The following is a 22104-nucleotide window of genomic DNA, read 5'->3' on the forward strand; positions in this document are numbered from 1 at the left end:
ATGTAAAACCTAAAGTTTTAAATGTGCTAGAGAAAAACTTTAGTACAATACTATAAGATATAGCATATCAAACACTTCATAAAAGGAGCTCCTATTGTACAGAAAATAATACCAAGAATTAACAAGTGGAATAACATGAAATTAAAATGCTTCTTAACAGCAATTATAATAATAACCATAAAAAAGATACAGGATATAAAATGTGAAAAATATTTGCATATGACAGAGGACTGATAATCTGAAATACATAGCGTATCACTTGGGGTCCTCTAAAGCAGTAGTTCTCAACCTCAATGGATAAGACCCATGAATATAGTTCCTTATATTGTGGTGACCCCAAACCATAAAATTACTTTGTTGCTGCTTCATAATTTTAATTTTGCTACTGCTGTGAATTGTAATATAAAGATCTGCTGTTCAGGATATCTGATATGTAACCCCTAAAGGATTTGAAACCCACAGGTTGAAAGCTGCTGCTCTAGAGAATCTGAACATTAGAATTATATATTTTAAAGGTACTTATTATATGGGCTTACATGGTAAGCCATATTGACTGTCCAACAATGGCTGTCTTTACTCTGGATAAACTACAGAGCTGGTAATGATGCTCAGTCCATTATGCTGTGTGCTTCAGAAGTCTCAGCCTGGCTCTGAAGGTCTAGAGGATTCATGGCAAGCCAGCAGGGTCTTCAGTCTGCCTTGGAAAGTCAACGATGTCAGTGGTAAAGTCAGCTGGAGAGTGACTTGGGCAGTGGAAACAGTGTGGCAATGGCTGCGGCAGCAACAGCAGAGGTGTGTTCACCAGCAAAAAATTGTGTTCTCCTGGGCATTATCCCAAAAGTATTCTCTTATAAAAATACCTACACATCCATATCCATACATGGTCTATTAACAATAGCTAAGGAAGTAAATTAACCTAGATATATGACAATGGATGAATGGTTAATAAAAAATTGTGCATATACACAATGTAATTTTATTTAGCACTGAATAAAAATGAAATTTGCAGAAAATTAAGGAAAATGAAAACTATTATATAGAGTGGGGGGTACCCAAGGACTAGAAAGACAAACACCATATGTTCTTTCTCATATTCAGATCCTAGCATTGTAAGTTCTAGATGTCGGTGTTTAATACAAAACTGAGCACTTATAGAAGAATGTAAGAGAAATGACAGATGGTAGGTGAAATTCTTTGGGTGGGGGAGAGCAAAGCACATGTGTAAGTAAATGGTATCAATAATAAGGGTAGAGAGGTTTTAATAGAAATGATGGTAGAACAATAGGAGAAGAATGATAGAATGATGCAAGGGTGGGGTCAGCCAAAACTAAAAACTACAGGAGGGAAAAACTATGGAAGCATATAACTATATATTTAAGTAAAAGTATATTTAAAAATAGAGATTTTCACACCCTGGAGGCATATCAAATCAGAATGAACCAGTATAGTCAGCTCATTATGGTGGAGACGAAGCAAAGCTTTCACTCCCAGACCACTTGCAATTTCCTTCCTAGATTCTTTAGTTGACCCATCACATTTGATGGGCCAGGCAAAGTACTTCATCTGTTCCTGATATCTAAAGTCTTTTTCCTACATCCCAGAACCTGTTTAAAGCAAACTGATACATACACCTTGCACTTTGGAGAACAAGTAAGGTTATTCCTACATCCCTACCCATGTCTGTCCAAGTGGAACTACCACATGTGCCCTGTTCAATTGGAAATTAAATAAGATACCCTTCTCCATCTCCACTACCTATAATACTTCCCTGGATCCTGGGGCACGCTTAAGCTAAAAGCCTATAAGTGATTCAGCATAGTGGACACATGGTAAGACAGCGGCTTCTCTCAAGCTATCTTTCACACTATAATATCTTAAAGTGATTCAACATACTGACCTTATGAAAACACTAATATGGTGGGGTGAAAATAATTCAACAAAAGTCCAACCAACAGCTTATCACCCTAAGGTCTTACTGGACAAACACATAATTCAAAAAAAAAAAAAAAAAAAGTCAAGATGCAGCCCCATGCACTAATCTCATAGTAATAATTCCAAAGGAGAATATCTTAACTAAAATTTAATACATGAAATTCTAAAGAGCAATTACAAATTTGTTCAAAGTGTTGAAGGAGTTTAAAATGGGCATGAACAAATACCTGAGTGAACTAAGAAAGAATAGGTATAAACTAATTCAACCTCATAAAAAAAAAAAAAAAACGAATACATGAATGAAATAAGAAAGTAAATTCAAGTTATTAAAATAGAAATCAATGAAAGATAGAAATATTAAAAACATAAACTGAATTGAAACTAGAAAAGTAAATTTTAACTACTTACATATGTGGAAGGCAGAACAACAAATCATAAAGACAAAGTAGAGCTGAATAAAATATTCTGAGAAAACGAAGAAAGATTACAAATAGAGAGGACATTCAGAATCCTTGGGATGGCATGAAAGAACAATTGTGAATAATTGACAGGGGAAAAAAGGACAAATTTTAGATCAAGAACATAAAAAATGTGTTTTAGTAAAATTATAAACAAAAATTGTCCAGTCTTGAGAAAGATATTACCATATATAACCAAAAAGCCCATAGAACTACAAATATACAGAACCAGAAAATATTCTCATAAAAGTTAAGGTAAATAACTCTAAGTTAAAAACATAAAATAATTAACAGATATTAAAAACTGCTAAAAAATGAACATGTCATATACATAAGTAGACTCAATAGAACAAACTTTATTCCAAGATCTGAAAGACCTCAATTACTAACCAGAATATTATTCCAAGAAAAACTATCTTTGCATAAGTGAAGAAGAAATAAAAACTTTATTGATATAAGTATACTTAAGAAACTCATGAATAATAGGCCTGCCCTATAGAAGGTAGAGAAGGAAATATGTCAGACCAAACAGAAGTAAACAAACCCAAGAAACCACAGAGAAAAATAAAAATTCTGAAGATGTCTAAGAAAACATCATAGAATCATTGAATTATTTAAGGTTTCTATTGATATAATAAGACACTAGGAATAAAATCTTACATCTAATAAACCCATTATCCAAGCAAGTTGAGGCAGGAACTTGAGGCAGGAACCTAGAGTCAGTAACTAATGTATGCTTGCATGACTTCCTCAGCCTTTTTTCTTATACTATCTTCTAGAAACCATGCTAAGAATCATGACCAATCTAAATTTTAATATATTACCCTGAGCAAAACTCAAATCAAAGAGGATCAAAAGCTTCAGTATAAGACCTGATATCTTAAAACTACTAGATGAAAAAGTATGAAGTAGTTGTTAACACAGCAGTATAGATAAAGATTTTATAAGACTAACATAGCACAGGTAACTCTATCAACCAGTGGTGTCTCATAATGCTAAATGGCTGTGGTACAGAAAGAGAAATTGTTAATTGAGTGAAGGTGTAGTCTCCAAAATGCGAGAAAATATCTCTTAGGCAGTCATCTCATTTTTATTTGTTTTCTTGTTGTTGTTGACAGAACCTCACTATGTAGCCCTGGCTGTCCTAGAACTCATTATGTAGAGCAGGATAGCCTTGAACTCAGATCTGTCTACCTCTGCCTCTCAAGTGAGTACTGAAGTTATCAAGTGGTGAGATTAAAGATATATGCTGCTACATTTGTTTAATAGTCTTCTAACAGAGGCTTAATAACTAGGATATATAAGGAATATCAATAACTAAGATTTTAAAACTCTGTTGTAAGATAGATTATAAAGCCTAAAAAAAATCTACTCTGTTACCTAGATACACTCCTTGACATGTGTCCAAAGGACTCAATATCTTATTTCACAAGTAAGATATTCATAGTCATTGCTACTCTATTCACAATACATAGGAAATGAAAGTGCCCTTCAACTGATAAATGGATAATGAAAGTCTGATAAATACACACAATGCAATGCTATGCATCTATAAGAAAAATAAAATCATAAAAATTGTAGGAAATTGGAAAATGATAAACTGAGTGGACTAACACTGAATATTCTCTTTAATGGATTCTGGCTCTGGTGTTTTTAGATTTGAGCTTATAACCTGAAGTAACTGTAGGAAGGGAGAAAGGGATATAAGAGACTGGAAGGAAAAGTGCTACAAAGAGAAGAGTAGTAAGACACCGGTTCTAAGAAAGTAGACATGAGACTACTAGAAGATCTTTAACTTGGCAGCAGTGACAGAGGTTAATATAGAAGGAACGGAAGGAAGGAGAGATAAATAATACCAAAGATGTACGAAATGACCATAGGAAAACACATTGCTTTATACTCATACTTAAAATAAATACATAAGTATATGTGTATTATATACATAATATATTATAATATACAATATTGTATAATATGTAAATACAAATAAGTACGTTTAGTTTAAATGGGAGTTTTGCCACAGCTGTCTAATTGGACTTAAGACCCAGTCAAACAAAGATATTATTCCTGGTACTATAAAACTATCCCACTACCCATGCTGATGTGCTCAAAAACACTAGAGCAAATAATCTATTACTACTATTTTTCCTAAAGACACACACACACACGTTCCCCTAATGCCATCAATTAAATAAAACCCCAATACTAGGCATAAGAAATCACCTTTCAAGTTGCTGGTCACAGGACTCCAAGAAACTCCCTAAGCAACGTAAACTGTTGCTATTGCTTTGGTTGCCTCATAAAAGTTGAATATAAGATATAGCTTAATGCACTATATACTTTAAACATGGTACTCAAAGAATTCAAGCTGGATCTGACCTGATAATGTCCTCCCTGAGAACTATCTTTCATAGTATCAAAAGTTATCATATCATCTGCCACAGGTGGGAAGCAATCAATAGCTTTACACAGCTATGATGCCTATGAACCATCTCAATCACTTCCATACCAAGATATCCCTAAAAGTTTCATAGTGTTTTTCATACCTTGGTAGTATAGTGCCCACAGCTATATAATGGAACTTAAAGCCCAGAGAACATGAGGTAAATTTTGCATGGCACTGAAAACCTAACCTCACAACTTTGACTAGTAAGGTCATTATTTGGAGACAATATTTATGCCACTTTCCTAGAGCAATGTGATTTCTAACTGCATTCTAAATACTTAATCTTGTACCCACACATAATTGTAGCTCTCATAGTTCATTAACTACTTTTCTTTTATTAGCAAATGAGGAACCACAAAATTACAACTGGTGAAAATACAAAGAACATTAAACTGCTAGATTCTCAGACTCAAAGGATATATCTACAAAACAATTCACAATTTGTGCATCAAAGACTCGGGGAACATAAAGGAAGATGGATAGAAAGAGTGTAAGTACCAGAGACCAAATTATGTCTCCAAGAAATGATAGGAAAGCTAGACCTATAATAATTCAACAATGTGCCTGTGTAAACAGTACTTCAACAATGACAGTACCAATTGACAGTCTATCATGGAAGGTAAAGATACAATCAGGGACCACTCTAGTCAGAGAACTATAAGCAACTAAAGAGTGCTGAGAGAAACAGAATTGGTTATCACCAGGGATGAGCCCTCTAGATTATAATCCAATTCCAAATGATCAAACAAAAAATAATAAGATTATGTCTCTATATTTATGTATTTATCTATATATTTAGGAATAAAAATTCAAGGAAAAGAGAAATAACTTGAGAATGAAGATGAAAAGGAAATGGAAGAAATGATGTGATTATATTTTTAAAATATAATTAAAATTTCATAATTAAAATTTCAATGTGCATTCACTATCTGTGCATTTGTTTTATATATATCTAGGCAGGTGAAAGTTTTGTCTTATATATTATTATGCTTGCTAAGCTAATAGCAATGATTCTAGTAAAAGCACAAAGATAATTATTATGATAAGCAAAAACAGATACCATAAATTAGAATGGTAATGGGGAGTGGTGGGAGATTCTGGAGTGAGGTTATATAAAGATTGGAGAAAATAAAGGGAAGGGAAAAAATGATGCAATTATATTTTATTTTTAAATAAATATTTTAAAAGATACCTAAGAATTTACTAAATATTAAAATAATGGAAAGAAAAAAGAATTATAACTAATAAGTAAGCATGGTAGACAGTATACTTAAGCCAATAAATGTTTATAAAAATTAAAATAATAATGAGAGATAAAATATACAAATAAGTCTATATTTTGTTTACAATCATTGTACAAATGTTTGATATGCTTGTCTTCTTTAAACCAATCATAATACCTATGAAGAGAAAACTTTGTATAAGGAATTGCTGCCAGCAGAGTTACCCTTTAGGAAACTCTGAAGTGTAATTTCTTAATTAATAATTGATGTGAGAGTCTCAGTCCACTGTAGCCAATACCACCCCAGGACATGTTCTTGCTTATATAAAAAAGCAGGCTGAGCAAGCCAATAAGCAGTTTTCTCCATGGTCCTTTGTGTTCCTGCTTGAAAATCGGCCATGACTTTCATCAATAATAAAATATGATCTGAACATGTAAGCCACATAAATTTCCTCTCCAGTTGATTTTATCATAATGTTTATCATGGCAATAGGAAACAAATTAGGACACATATTAATAACAAATGACAGATTCTGTACTTAGCTCTTGCACGTTCTAATAAAAAGCACCAGATTCCATGGTTGGTTCACTTTTAGTTTAGTTTTATGTTTTTGTTTGTTTTTGAGACAGGTTCTCTCTGTATAGCCCAGGTTGCCCTGGAACTTGCTACATAGACCAAATAGCCTTGAATTCATAGAGACTGACCTACATCTACCTCTAAATTACTGGGATTAGAGGTGTGCACCATCACTCCCAGCTCCATGATTATTTATTACACACTTTTAAAACTAATATCATCTTCCATATTAGTTCTAAACAAACTCCAAATTCCAAGAAAGTGGTTAATTCAAGGCCTGTGCCAGCAAAATACAACATAGATAATTCTCGTGCCAAAAACCTTAAAAATTAATGAGCCAATAATCTAGAAAGATAACAGTAACTCATCATAATTTAAAAATAAAATAGAATTATGAACATGGATTAAAACAAATGACAATGGTACATGATCCTATCATGACCTCAAAACAAAGAACGAGGAGAAAGACAAGAAAAAAAATTCCTGTTGAAGGATGTAACTAAAACACATAGAGGGAATAGAGGAATAGAAAAGCACCACTTCAAAATTTCAATATGCATTGATTTATGCAAAACTGAAATGATGCTAAGACAAAAAGAATAGAAAAGTTAATATAGGATACAGTTTTTACACAGACTCAAAGTCCTACCCACGTGTCATTTATTTATTCATTACAAAAAGGGGGGAAGCAAATCTTTAGAACAGAGATGCATTGTCACAACTTTAAATGAACTAAGGTGACATATATGAAAATGAAACCCAGCCTGACATTGCCAGTCTTCTGATAGAATGAGTGGGAGTTCCACAGAGCAGTTAAGTGAGCTACTATCAGAGCATGATGCTAATAACCCACTAAAAAAAATTGAAATAAAAATCTACAATGTTGGATTACGTCCTTGACCCAGCAATTTCTCCAAAAGGAAATTTTTATCTTTAGAAGCAATGAGAGCCACCCAATTAGAGCATATGCATTGGAAGTACGTAATTGTAAAATGTACACCTACTTTTAAAAACATTGTGATAGTTACATATAAAGATGTTAATGAGAATTCCTGAGAAGATAACTTATCTGCAGAAACTGACTGGTTAGAACTGCAATAATGTAGAGACACTGGAATGTAACAGGTACAGATGCTAATTACCTTACCTTGGGCTACCTTTAGCCCCTAGAATAGCTGTTCCTAAACTAACACCCCATAATAAAGAGTTATTTTAAAGTCATTTTGGATCTATTTGTTGATGCAGCTGACTCCCCTAGCTTCCAAGAACCACAAAAAGCAATACTATCATCAGATAGCATTTTGGTCTATAGAAAAACCTGTCCCATTTTGCTATAACCACAATTCTTATATACCCAGTTAATATGACTTAGTAAATTTTTATGAACACATATGTCACAGTGATGATAAACACAACTCATTCATTTGTATACCTCAAAATTGGCTGAACTATATATTAAGAATTGATTTTTATATTTTATCATTAATGAAAAAAACCTGATCAATAAGCCTAAGGAACACACTTCCATTGTTGGTGGAATTGCAAGCTGGTGCAACCACTCTGGAAATCAGTCTGACGGTTCCTCAGAAAATTGGACATAGTATTACCTGAGGATCCATCTATACCACTCCTGGGCATACAACCAAAAGATTTACAAACATATAATAAAAACACATGCTCTGCTATATTCATAGCAGGCATATTTATTATAGCCAGAAACTGGGAAGGAACCAGATGTCCTTCAACAGAGGAATGGAAACAAAAAATGTGGTACATTTACACAATGGGGTACTACTCAGCTATTAAAACAATGAATTTATTAAATTCTTAAGCAACTAGATGGAGCTAGAAAATATCCTGAGTGAGGTAACCCAGTCACAAAAGAACACACATGGTATGCACTCACTGATAAATGGATATTAGACCAAATGCTCAGAATACCCACAATACAATTCACAGACCACATGAAGCTCAAGAAGAAGGAAGACCAAAGTATGGGTGCTTCCAACCTGCTTAGAAAGGGGAACAAAATACTAATGGGATCAAATACATAGAGAAAGTGGAGAGCAGAGACTGAAGGAAAGTCTGTCCAAAGACTGTCCCACCTGGGGATCCATCCCATATATAGTCAACAAACCCAGACACTATTATGGGTGCCAAAAAGTGCATGCTAATAGAAGCCTGATATAGCTGTTTCCTGAAAGGCTCTGCCAGATCCTGACAAATACAGAGGGGATGCTCACAGCAAACATTGGACTGAGCACAGGGTTCCCAATGGGGTCTCCAATGGAGTATATATAGAAAGGACTGAAGGAGCTGAAGGGTTTGCAACCCCATAGAAAGAACAATAATATCAACTATCCAGATCTCCCAGAGCTCCCAGGGAACTAAACCAACAATGAAGGAGTACACATAGAGGAACCCATGACTCCAGGCATGTATGTAGCAGAGGATGGCCTTATTGGGCATCAATGTGAAGAGAGGCCTTTTGTCCTGTGAAGGCTCGATGATACAGTGTATTGGAATTCGAGGGTGGGGAGGTGGGAGTGGGTGGGTAGGTGGGAGAACACCCTTACAGAAACAAGGGTAGGGGGATGGGATAGGGGGCTTCTGTGTGGGACTGGGAAAAGCAATCACATTTGAAATGTAAATAAAGAAAATATCCAATAAATAAAAATAATATAAATATATACAAAAAACAAACAAACTCGATAAAGAGAATGGGCTTATATTGGAGAAGACTAAGAAGATAGAATTGACAAATATTACAAGTAAAACAATAAAATAACCACAAATACATGGAGTCAACTGGAGAAATTTGAATTTGGGTGCTCTATTCATAGAACTATTGAGTTCATAACTTTTCTCATGTATTATGGCTTATGGTTGCTTAGGAACTGCCTTTTTTTCTTGAAAAAAAGAAACATGCCAACTTCGTTAAATGTAACTCTTGTCTAACGCGCCCCCCTGAGCCTTGCATCCATGGGAGAGAAAGCACGACGCAGAGATCAGGTAGTTACTGCAAAACGAGGCTTTAATCTGTCTCACACATGTGGGAAAACGCGGAGAGGCGCGGAAGGGGTGAGCTGAGGAAGGGGTCCGGCTTAAGTACAGTCTAGAGTGACGTATTCACTTCTGATTGGCTGTTCGCTCACCACCCAACATTCAGTGACTATGGCACGCCTCTCTGCCTAGCAACTGCGCAGATCAATGTAGCGCCAACTTGGGGTGGCAGATTATATTGCGGCTCCTAACACTCTTGGTAACCAGTCTTATTTGGGGCTTATATTGTTGCTTATATTATATAGTCAGGAGTATAAACAACTTCAATGTCCTTAAAATGACAAATGGATAATGAAAACCTTGTACATATACACTATTAGATTTTATTCAACTATAAAGAAAAATGAAATCTAGAACATTGCAAATAAATGGATAGAAAAGGAAAAATATCTTATAGAGTGAAGCAATTGGATTCAGAAAGGACAAACATCATATGTCCTCTCTCCTAGAACCTAGTTCCACAGTTTTCATATGTACACACATATCCAGGATAACTGTAGAAGCCAGGAGAGTAAAATGGTATCATTGCTGAGATGGAAGATTGAGAAGTAATAGAAAGGGCAGTATCAGGGTAATAGTGATCTGATTATGAAAATGAGAAAATGAGGACCTCAAATTAAGGATGCAAGAGCCAAGTAAATACAGAAAGAAAGAGAGGAGACTGTGTTTGAAAAGTCATAAGAAATCATATTATTAACTATCTACCAATAAAGAAAAACTTACAATGTATATAGGTCTCTGTAAAATACTCATATATAGTGTACTGGATTATATTTTATCACCCTGTCACAAGTTGAAATCATTTGACAGGAGGGAACCTCAACTAAGTGTATATAGGTCTCTGTAAAATACTCATATATAGTGTACTGGATTATATTTTATCACCCTGTCACAAGTTGAAATCATTTGACAGGAGGGAACCTCAACTAAGAAAATGTCTCCTTAAGATTGGGCTGTAGTATGTAATGTTGTGTGTTGGGGGCCGACTTTTAGCAGAAAGTGGCTATCAGCTTTGCAGCCATCTTGAGCCATATACCCTGACAGGAGACTTGGATTACAATAGCCTGCAACAGCTGAGCACACTCTGATAACATCTTGCTTTAGATACCCAGGACTTTCCCTGGGTGTGTGAGATTAAAGGTATGTGAGATTAAAGGTGTGTGAGATTAAAGATGTGTGACTTAAGAGTGTGACTTAGAGATCAGATTTAGAGACAAGACCTAAGGGCATGATTAAAGGTGTGACTTAGAGGCATGGCTTAGAAGTGAGACATATAAAGGCGAGAGGCAGACAGAAGAGAGATGAGAGAATCAGACACTTGAGAACAGAACAATTTGGAGTAACAGAGATTCAGACACTAGGAGTAGGAGTAGACATTAAACACTCGGAAGAGAACAAGAGGAGTACAACTAGGAACTAGGAACTAGGAACTAGGAACTAGGAACTAGGAACTAGGAACTCAAGACTTGGGACTTGGACTAGGAAGAGAGAGTGAAGAATAAACAGGATTGAATCACACTCTGTCTGGTCTCCATTCTTCGAGTCCGTCCTCACTCTCTCTCTTGCTGAACCCTGACCCGCAGACCGGAGAGGCAGCTTGGGCTGGGATACAGTGGCCGCCAAGTGTGGAGTAGAGAGGGCCTCAACATTTTAGGCTGCCCAAAGTGGGCCAGCCTAGGCCCCAACAGTTGTGTATCTTGGTCTTCATGTGGAATTCCTAACAGCTAGAGGTAGGGTTGTCTCTGACTCTGTTGCCTACCTTTAAGACCCTTTCCCCTGACTAGGCTGCCTTGACTAGTTTCAATAGGAGAAGATTCTCTTAGTCTTACTGCAACTTGATATGTCTAAGCTGGTTGATGTCCATGGGAGGTCTTGCCCTTTCTGAAGAGAAAAGGAGAGGTGCATGGGGGGAGTGGAGATACAAAGGAATGACTGCAAAGAAAAAGAAGGAGGAAAAACTATGGTAGAAATATAAACTAAAGCAATTAATTAAATATAAAAATAATAAAACAATAACAACAAAAAAGGTATGTTTGTAGGCAATCCTGTAGGGCATTTTTTTAATTAGTGTTGATGGAAGAGGGCCCAGTCCATTGTGTATGAAGCTATCGCTGGGCTTAAGCTCCTATGATCTGTAAGAAAACAGTCTGAGCAAGCCATGATGAACAAGCCAGTAATCAGCACCCCACCATGACCTTTAAATGAGCTCTTGTCTTTAGGTTCCTGTCATGTTTGAATTCTTGTAGCTTCCTTCAGTGATGGACTACAATCTGGAAGTGTAAGCCAAATAAACTCTTTTTTCTCATCTTGCCTTTTGGTCATAGTATTTCATCATAGTAATAGTAACCCAAACTAAAACACAGTTTAAACAAAATTTCTTCCTCTGTGCATATAATCCCTACAAGAGAAAAAGACCACTTAACAGACATGGGAGACTTTTTTTGAGTTGTTGGTCATGTCTGTCCAAGAGAATCCCAAAAAGCTATTACTATTGCCTTTGGATGACCCCAGATATGGAAGATAAGTCATATTGCTAAAGACATCATCCACTTTAGAAAGAGCACACAGAGGCCACTGAGCTGGAACTGATTTGAAAGCCTCTTCCCTGAGAACTAGTTTTGATGGTACAAAAGTTACCATGTAAGTTTTCAAAGAAAGAAAGCAGCCATCAATCCTGCCAAGCTATGATATATATGAACCACAACAACAAGCATAGCAACATAACCTCAGTGTTCAGTAGGGTAACACATATGATGGCAATAACCAGAAGCTCTCTAAATGGACTGAAGTCCTACTCAACAAGAAGAAACCCAACTACTTACCGTTGGTGAGGTCATGATCTTTTTTAGGAAAATCTACAACCATTATTTTATTAAACAAGCATAATCAATTAACAACAATATATAAACATTTTCCTTAAGTCCAAAGATAAGCATACATATAAGCCTTTATCAAGAAAAGTTCTCTTTGCACCAGATAGAGATTGGAACAGAAAACTACAACCAATCAATATACAGAGTTGTGGATCCTAGTACCAATGGGACCATCAACAAACATCACTGACACCTATGGTTTGGGAATCACTGTGTAAGAGGGGGCAAAAAAAAATTGTAAAATCCAGAGGAACAAAAAGTGGAAATTTCTGGTTTCTTTAACAACTCAGTTGTGTCACTTGATGCTTTACTGGAAGCTGTCTTGTGATGTGATGTCTTACTGAAAACAAACACTTGAGAGGACACATGATGATTAGAAAGAATATAAATATAACCCCACAAACAAAGAAAATGCTCTTACATTGCTACAACATGCAACACTTCACAGGCCTTCGCTGGTCTTCATCAATCTTCACTGGTCTTCACTGGTCTTTGTTGGTCTTCATTTTGCAGAAAGAAATGTGACAAAGGACTTCTGGTGGTATTCTAGCTGATTCTGGCAGCACCCACTGACTTGTGCCTATTTGGTAGAGCCTTACTGTTTCTGTAAGATAGTGCCACTGCTACTGATTCATGTTTGGTGTTTGGTATTGAACTGGACTGCTGGTATTCTGACAACAAAGAGTGAAATCCACCCCAAAGAACGACTTCTAAACAGGTCCACAAGCCCCTTTCCTATTAAACTTCTTTTTCCCCTACTTCTGATTATTGAGTTAGAAGGGAGGTTGAAGCATTTAAGAGCCCTAGATAAAGTAGGTTTGGAAAAAATCTAAGCTTACAAGAACAGAGTAGTTTGCTATGAGATTGTGTCTCCTAGTAATGTCAAAAGCTAATCCTGTTAAGTCTCACCAATATGACTGCCTAAACATCAAGTTCACAAGAGCAACAAAAATAGATGTGACAAAGTCAGTGAGGGAAAGATGACAAAATATAAACCCTACCCCCCAAAATTATAGATAAATAAGGAGTTCTGAGAGTGAGAGAAGTAGTGTGCCCCAAGGAAGAGCACACTAACTGGTTACCTCCATAAACATGTATACAACTAATATACAGACTCAGTGGGCTGTATTTAGGAAGAGATGTTTATATACATACATATACATAATAACATTTAATGAAAAGAAGGACATGAATTTGAAAGGGAAAAGGGATGTTGGGAAGATTTGGAGGGAAGGAATGGAAAGAGAAATGGTGCAATTATATTAATCTCAAAAAGTAAAAAGAAGTAACTAAGAAAACATTTAATTATCTTAGAAAAACATAAATTGCTGAGACATTGTGTCACCTAGTAATGCCAGAAGCTAAATTCGTTAAGCCGAACCAATGAAATTGTCTAATCATCAACTTTGCATATATCACATGTTGTTCCCAGTATTTTTTCAGAGACCTCACTTCTGTATATCAACTAAATGAAACTAAATGAATAGATTTATAGAAGCATGTTACATGTTTGTAAGACTAATTATTGAAGCTTTTTCAAAATGGCAAGGCATTAAGCACATTACGAGAAAATCAGAGAAGAAAGTAGAATAATGAAACATATTTACATAGTGAAGTATATTCAGTTGCTCAACAGAATGGAGGGGTATGTGTATGTGTGTGTGTGTGTATTCACTCTAGGAAATGAAGTGTAAAAGATGATAATAGCAACTGCTGCCTTTATGAAAAAAAGAAACATCTAAGTATAATTTTTACTTGTCCCATTGATAAATTTGGAGTTGATTTATCAATATTTATTAAATTCCTTTTTCTTGCAAATATTGTGTTCAATAATACTCAGATAAAAATGACATTCACAGCTTTAAATTCTGGTTCATCAACATAAAATCAGTGAAATGTGTTCAAATTCATTACTCTTTCTACATTTTTATCAAATTCCAATTGATGTTTGGAAAAATATAATAAATAATAATGTGATTTACTTGTTTACATAATAATTTGGCTCATATCTCATATATTACATGACATAAAATATAACATACATACATAACAATGTTCACTACATTTTATATATACCATCAATCAGTATTAAAGTATAGATGCTAATTCAATTACCAAGTGATCATGTGATGTCCACAGAAATATGAACACACTCCATTGCTGTCTCTATGGGTAAAATGTGTCTACTCACATCTAAATGCCATGCTAAGCTATATGTGACTCTTGCTTGGCCTCCCCTGCATTTTAGCTTTTAGCACTAATCTTCTATATCCCAACTAAGTCCATTAGCCTTGTTATTCGACTGAAACAGGAATGATGCCACTTTTCCTTTAACAAAGAGCTCATTAAGACACATCATACAGCCCTTTTTGTTGAGACGGACAAGACTTTTCTGTCAAATATTTGTGATTAATCCTAACTCTAAGTGCAATTTCGTGAGCCGCACTTTCAAATTGCTGACTCCTGAAATATTTTATTCTTTGTCTCCCTCACAGATTGTTCTTGAACATTGAGAGATGAAATTGCAGCATCAGTTATCTTTGTGACAAGATTGGCAGGGAACATGAAAAACTGAGTAAATAACACACAGAAGACTTTGGATTAGCAGAAAAGCATACAGAGGTGGCTCTTCAGATGGATTGGGACAAACAATAATCAAAGCAAATGCCATTTTAGAAATGCATTGCTCTCAGAAGGATATGCGTGTTTCTCATATGAGACTTTAAAAGTGTGGTGCCATATGCTTCAAAGATTTTTTTTTCAGGTATACAAAGGGTGTGGTAAGAAAAAACCTTTACAATTGCTTGTTTTGAAGGCATGTTGAGAAATTAGTAATCAATCAATTCTGTGATTAATAAAGCCACATTAGACTCCTCTCTGATACAGATAGCAAATCACTCCCAATGTCATCAGTCAAAACAGTCTTCTTTTAGGTTGCTTACAGAAAATGACTCTTCCAGATGTTCTAAAAACCCTCAGAAAATATGTGCCTGATGGCACTTCAGACCTGCTAAGCACCATTTAATCTTTACAAAAGAACCTAACGGTTTCAAGAAAGATTCTTCATAACAAGTGTACAGAAACCACAGGTGAACACCATGATAATACAGTGCCCTGGTGTACCACGCAAGAGGATAAGTTTGATTATTTTCCCTAGAGAAAAAAAAGTCTGATATTTGGATGTTCCCCAAAACAAAAATGCTTAATGGATATGGACCTCACAACTTGATTCCATTTCTGAAATTCAGGTAAAAGAAGAAAAAGGGCACATACATATTCCATAAAGGTGTCTTCTGACCTACTAAAAAATAAAAATGATATTATGATATTCCCCAAGAAATGCACTGTGGTTAGTCCCCTCATACAGACAACTCTGCTTTTACCAGTGCTTTAATTTTTTTTTTTTTTTTTTTTTTTTTTTTGGTTTCTTGCACTCCAATCACACTCATTTTCCCCTCCTCCCCATCCTTCACTGTTGCAGCCTTCCCCCAAACAGAGGAAATAAAAATCTTGTTGCAGAAGCTGTAATGTCATAATATATCCCACAAATATATTTTGTCCACACTTCTTTGCTTGCAAATGTTCATTGCAATGACTCATTAGTCTGGCACAAGACCTCCGGCTTCTGCTACTCTATCAATACTGGAACCTCACTGGGAGTCCCCTCGGATATTCTGCTGTTGCCTTATGTGATGGAGATCCTGTAGTTTTGGATATAGAAGACTAGCCCAGTAACAAACTCTAGAAGTTCATCAAAGGTTAGATGTTAGGGTGGGACAGTACAAAGCCCTGGATCTGGGCCTGAGAGATATCTGAGCTGTTCACGCCTTCACGGCTGGTTCACCCGCAACCCACAAAAGCAAGGCCATCTCTACCCTGCTGTCCAAGAGAGATGCATCCACCTTTCCTGAGTACTGTGGCAGATGAGCAACATGGCCACTTCTCCCACTCTCATGACCCTACTCTTGCCTGCCATCAGGACTACGAAAGGGAGCACCACATCACAGCAGACAAAGGCAGGACCAGCTCTCCTGTATTCACTTCATTCTGCCCCTGACCTGAAATCCTATGTCCAGGGCCAGCTCCACTGTGCTGCCCAGGCAAATGTAGGGCAATGCTTTCCCCAGTACTGCAGCAGGAGAGGGGCAGGGCCAGCTCTTCTCTCTCATGACCCCAGGGCCAGCTCTCTTACCTACTGTAGGTAGTGAGAGGTGAGGGGGTGGGACAGCATCACCCACTCTACCACAGGGCATACAAGTTGCAGGTCTGGCTTTCTGCAACCGCTGCATCCAAGGCCAGCTCTACTATGCTGCCCAGACTAGGTACAGGACCTGATCTCTTGAGTGTCACAGTAAGTGAGGGGCAGGGCCAACTTTCTCACTCAGATGATCTTGGGGCCAGCTCTCTTGCCTGTCTTAGGTGGCAAGGGAAAAGGGGCTCATCTCTCTCTTGTCCATGCTTCCACACAGTAGACAGGAGGTGCCACAACCTCTTGTTCCATGTTCCATGTTCCATGTTCATGCTCACAGGGTTGATATGCTAACACTCCAGCCACCAAGGTTAGCTCTACTATGCTGCCTTGCTTAGGACCAGGGACCACCCTCCAGAGAGGGCTGAAGCTGGTGAGGGGCAGGGATAGCTCTCCTGCTGTCATGACCACAAGGCCAGGTCTCTCAACTGCTACAGGTAATAAGGGGTGAGGGTCAGGAGGGTATCCCTCCCTCATCCATGCCACTGCACAGAACAGCTCTCCCATGCTTGTATACTCAGAGCAAGTTCACCCACAACTCTTATAATGTTCAGGCTTGCTCTTCCAAGTACTGCAGCTATATAAGAGCAGGGTCAGCTCTCCTGCTGTCATACCCATACAGCCTTCACTCACAGGATGCCCAGGTAAGGGGAAGAGATGGGGACGATCTGCATAGCCCTCGGGCATCAATACATCCCCAGGAAGCAGATGGACATACCAAGTTAGGTATGTCCATCTGGCATTTTGTTGTAACAGACCTCTGTGGCTATAGGGCTACAGACCCAGACATGCCCTTGGTGGCAGCATAGGCCAGGACCTCACCATGGTCCAGGTGTCATCACCAGCTACTCACATCAGGATGTTCCTCACTACCCTCAAGTTTCTAGTTCTGCCTCTCTTCATTATGCCCACATCCTTCTATGTCTTTCTCTCCTATTTCTCCAAAACTTACTTCCTTCTCTTAGAGGTACCCAGGATCTCTGAGTAACTGGGGCCATCTCTGGACTGGTCTCAGGAGGGTTATGCCCTGTTTGTGCAGTTCAGCACTGGGCAGGGGCCATCTAAGTTATGGTCTACTCCACTAGGCCTTTGCAGTACTAATCTGGTGGTCATCTCAGGCCACTCCTCATCGGGTCTCCTCAAGTGCAAGAGTTGTCTGCTTCTGTCTCAGATGGAGTTCATCTTGTCTATTGCTTGATCCCCACCCTTGGAGCCCATCTGGAACTGTGCAACCAGTCGTCTCAAGTTAGCTCCCTGTCCAGGTACCCTGTTGACAGATTAGAGATCATCTTAGGCTCACTTTTTCAGGGAATGTTAGGCTACTAATCATTCAGGTGTTCAACGGTCAGTAGCCCTCTCCTCTCTGCTACCTACTGACACACGTGTGACAGAACAGCCACACTTGCAACACCTCTAAGGGCAAGGCTTTAATTCTTATTTGACCTCATATGATGTTTTTGAAACACTCATGACTGTGTACACCAAAGTAATAGAATAAAGATGTGAAAATTTAAAAGACTCATCATATACTACACACCAAGGAACCATGTCAAGCCTCCTTATTCACCTAATAGCCTAAAAAGGCAAAAGGCCTTCTCTGCATCTCTAGAAAGAGCTGTGCCCTGTACCAGCAATCTCACAGCCAGCAAGTTGGCAATTGCTTTTCTTTTTAACCCTTAAAACATTTTTTAAAACATAAGAATAAATATTAACAGCTGAGGTAGTTTTATGCTCTAATCTTAATTAATGAAGGGTTGTTTTAATGCTTCATTTCTAAATGTTCCAATTTTAGTATATGTTGGTCACAGCTATTAACACTGTTTGGCCTTGTTGCACTTCCTGATTTGCACTATGTCCCACTGTGACAATCATATGTATTCATAATTTTAAATGTGTTGCTTGTTTGTTTGTTTGTTCATTTGATTGTTTTAGCAGAAAAGAGATTTATTCGATGTGGCTATACTGGGAAGTGGGACAGAGTGATTCAGAAAACTTGAAGTCCATCTTGGTGGAAGGGCATCCTCAAATGAAATCAAAATTTCAATGGAGGACAACAGGTATAAATGAATCCTTGTTAAAGTGTGGTCTTGCTCACTACTAATAACCTTTTCTCATCACCTAAGGTAGCCTGCCAATTTGTCAGGACTTTGTGAAACCTGTTTCCCAGGAGAAAAGTCCCCCTTCTGGCTGGAACATCTTCTTCGTCCCAGTGTGAGATTCTTGAGAAAATTCCCATTTGGGGGGAGGGGGGATTGTTTAAATAGCCTGCTTGAGAGATACAAGTGTCTCTTTATAATACATTCATTTCTGCCAGGAAGGTTACAAGTAGTACCTTGGAGGATTCAGAAATCTGTAGGAGAATTTGAAGCAGGCTTTTAAAGTCCATGTATATCAACTTTCTTTCTCTTGAGTTCTGATGAGTATCTTTGAAAGAGGTCTTTGAAGCACTGGGCATTTACCTGCTTTGCCTACTCATCTTATTGTTGTTTTTGTTGTTGTTGTTGATAGTTTTAAATGATTGTTCTCAAAGAAAAGAGATACAGGAACGTGTTTATGACATTATATTCGGTGAAAAAATTAAATTCGGCAAAAAAATTAAAGCCAAGCAAACAGTATGACCCAATCTCATATAGAAATATTGATACATAAATATGCAGATCTTTGTGTACGTTGAATGGCAGGTAAAGGAATTATTTCTTGGATTCCCATGTTGAACTGAATAAACACACACCACTAATGCCATGACTTATGAAAAAATCCCTTTAGAAGATTTCCTGAATTAATTCATTCACCTTCATCTCAACTCCATCATCCTTTCTAGTCTGTCTTGCCAAAATCCATATTTTATAAATTTGGCTCAGCTTCCTAATTTTTATGCAGAAACTTTCATAAAGCATTCAAGAGTGTAATACAATCAACATTTGGAAGGAAGATAGAGCAGTTCATATAACAATTTGCAAGCCATTCAAACTGAACATTAATTATCTTCATTTAAAAAATTATGTTTAACCACCCACCAAAGGAAAAAAATTTCTGCCTACTTCCTATTAAATAACTAAGTCTCATATTTCATGGAAACTCCTTTCTCCCTCTCCCATTATTTCTGTACAGCTCTTCTTTAAAACAGTAAAATAAATCACCACATCTGACCAAAGACTCAAGTTTCTTTATATAATTAAGGTTTCGCAACAGTGGTTTGCTCTGGATTCTACCATCTATCCTACTCTGATTGCTGAGGAATCCCAAAAGCCAATTTCTACTATAGAAATTATCCTGATGTGTTCATTTCAATTACTAGAGGATCCTTCCTTTAACTAAGGAATTTAAACTTCATATATTCATTGAAATTTAAATATAGAAATATTAGTTCCATGGTTCCCATGAAAGGACTGTGTTAGATAACTTTTGTATGAATTTATTCTTTGTATGTGGTATATGTGTGTGTTTTTTCCTTAGTGAAATTTTCTTTCATCACAGTAATTTTATACACTTCAAACTATTCTTCACATTTGTTAATGGAGTTAAAAATAAAATAAAATTTGACATGCGAGAATCAGTCAATTTTTATATGCATGTTAAGTATCACTGGTTTATTTTAGTGATATTAAAATGAAAGATTATTGTATGCCATAATGAATGTGCTAGCATATATATATATATATATATATATATATATTGAAAATTAAATGGAATTTTTCTATAATACTGTTACCTACAAGTTCCCATGTAATTCTAATTACTACAGAGTTGAATGCCTCTATTTCAAAATAAAAAGACTTTCTCATCATTGTACATTTACCTCACATTGTTGTCTTTGTTCTATTTTTATCACTTTTTAAAATGTCAGCCTACATTTATCAATTCACATCAAAAAGAATTTACAAGCTGCCAAGTGGATTAAGCTGTGACATACTTATCAGTTCTTACAATGCATATGGGAACTGTGCCCAGGCTCTCCAAATATATCATGCAGTCTTTAAAACCAGCTGAGTTTGGTATGACTGATTCATGGACTATGAAAGACTATTATTTGGGCACTGGATATCCATGAATAAAATTTCTGGCTGGATTTCAGGAGAAGCTTGTGATGTGCCATTCAATAAAAAAAAAAATATATGAGTTTGACCAAATAGAAATGGAGATAAAATTCTATTCTTTTTAATATGCTTTGACAGCGGAATGTAGATGATGATGTCAAAGAGTCATGCTGTGAACTGCACATTGTGAGAAGCAGAACATAGAATGGACTGTCTGAACAACACTAAAAGCTCAGAAGTGATGTATTCCTTTTGAAATATAGTACCTAGTACTGTGTTTTATAGTAGATTCCATCATTGATTGAAAAAAATGTATCATATCCTCCAAAAAGGCCACACCTCCTAATAGTGCCACTCCCTAGGCCAAGCAAATTCAAACCACTACTTTCCACTCCCTGGCTCATTCAAATACATGAGACTATGGGGGTCCATACCTAGCCACAGCACAATGCAAAATATGTTTAGTATTTAAGTTCCTATTACCAACTCTGTCTTAAGTTGGGTTTACATTGTAGTAAAGAGACACCATGACCAAGACAACTTTTATAAAAGACAACATTTAATAGGAGCTAGTTTACATGTTCAGAGGTTCAGTCCATTATCATCAAAACAGGAAGCATAACAGCTTTCAGGTGTGTATGGACATCTTGTTCTATAGGGAAACAGGAGAAGATGGGCATCCTCAGGCAACTAGGTGGAAGCTCTCAAAGCTTACCCCCATAGTGACACACTTCCTCCAAGAGCACACTTCCTAATAGTGTCACTCCCTGTGCCAGCATATTCAATCCCCCACAATTGAGTAAAAATTTAGTAACTCATCCCTAGAGAAGACAAATTCTCCCTCTTTTTGCAGTCATTGGTTTTCTATAGCTCTTTATTTTTGATAGGTAAATGTGAAATCTCACACATCTATATTGGCATGTCAACTGGTGTTATTATAATTTATTTCTTGTTTGGGTAACAACACTCTTCATAGGTGTAGATTTAATGTCATATCTGGGAGACACAATTTGCAACAGACTTCCTTTTCCTCTAGTTTTTGCCATATTTCTTTCCCATCTTCCACAGTACTCCCTGATTCTTAGCTAGAGAAGTGGTATTTCAAATTTAGCAAATAGAACCAAAAGCATCATGCTCAGTTGTTCATTTTGACTGGTTGTAATTTTCTGTAATTGTCTCCATCCTCTGATCAAAGTAATGTCTTGAATAAGCTGCCAGAGCTAGGTTTACCTCTAGGTATAAGAATT

The 22104-nt window shown here is 36.8% G+C and overlaps 1 pseudogene; it reads right to left on the reverse strand.

Annotated features, from left to right (window-relative positions):
- Nucleotides 1–18130: 18130 nt before the first annotated feature.
- LOC117709726 (small nucleolar RNA SNORA17) lies at nt 18131–18244 on the reverse strand (annotated as a pseudogene).
- Nucleotides 18245–22104: the final 3860 nt, after the last annotated feature.

The sequence above is a fragment of the Arvicanthis niloticus genome, chromosome 5, assembly GCF_011762505.2.
Source record: "Arvicanthis niloticus isolate mArvNil1 chromosome 5, mArvNil1.pat.X, whole genome shotgun sequence".
Classification (NCBI taxonomy): domain Eukaryota; kingdom Metazoa; phylum Chordata; class Mammalia; order Rodentia; family Muridae; genus Arvicanthis; species Arvicanthis niloticus.